The sequence below is a fragment of the Arachis duranensis genome, chromosome 10 (assembly GCF_000817695.3).
Source record: "Arachis duranensis cultivar V14167 chromosome 10, aradu.V14167.gnm2.J7QH, whole genome shotgun sequence".
NCBI lineage: Eukaryota > Viridiplantae > Streptophyta > Magnoliopsida > Fabales > Fabaceae > Arachis > Arachis duranensis.
The window spans coordinates 48,365,237-48,365,970 of record NC_029781.3 but is presented as its reverse complement, the minus strand read 5'-3'; positions in this window follow the sequence as shown (position 1 = coordinate 48,365,970).

Genomic DNA, 734 nt, shown 5'->3' with positions numbered 1-734 from the left:
AGAGGTCTTCTGCTTCTTGGGAGGAGGACCCGAGAACGGAGGAGGAGAAGAAGTAGCAAGCCCAGAGGTCGGAGGATCCTGACTTATAGCTCGGAACTGGGGAGTCGGAATAGTCTTCGACCGAGTCTGAACACCCACAGTAGCCTTCGGCGGAGAAGATCGGGCAGAAGCCTCCCCGGCCTCGATATTTCGAGCAGCCACCGACTTCTTCGTCCGACGTAAGAATTTCATGGAATCAGCCTAAGAAGACATCTCTGCGAGAAATGAAGAAAAGGATTACCACAACAGAAATTCCACCAAAAACAAGCAAAACCAAAATACTAAAAAAGAAGAATTTCGGAAGAGGTCGGGAACTACCTAACTCGGAACGGAGAAGGCTTGGATCTCCCAACATTTTCTTCGTGTCCAAGTGAGGTGCCCGACCCCATAAAACTGCTCACCACACCCACAAAAGCCTGCTCCACCTCATCTAGACTCTCAAAGGTATACTTAACAGACACTACATTCTCCTACCAACAAAGAGGAAAAGAAGGCTCCCCACTCTCATCTAAAAAGAAAGGTCGGACGTCCCCAGTGGCCCGGACCTTGAAATAAAAGTTCTTAAAATCGTGAAAGGACTCATCATACAGGGTACAAAACTTTCTCCCCTGGTTAGCCCTAAAGGAGACCCAGGACACCTTCCCTCCACCCGAACCCGGCTTCGTCAACACAAACAAATAGGAAAAAAGAGAAAT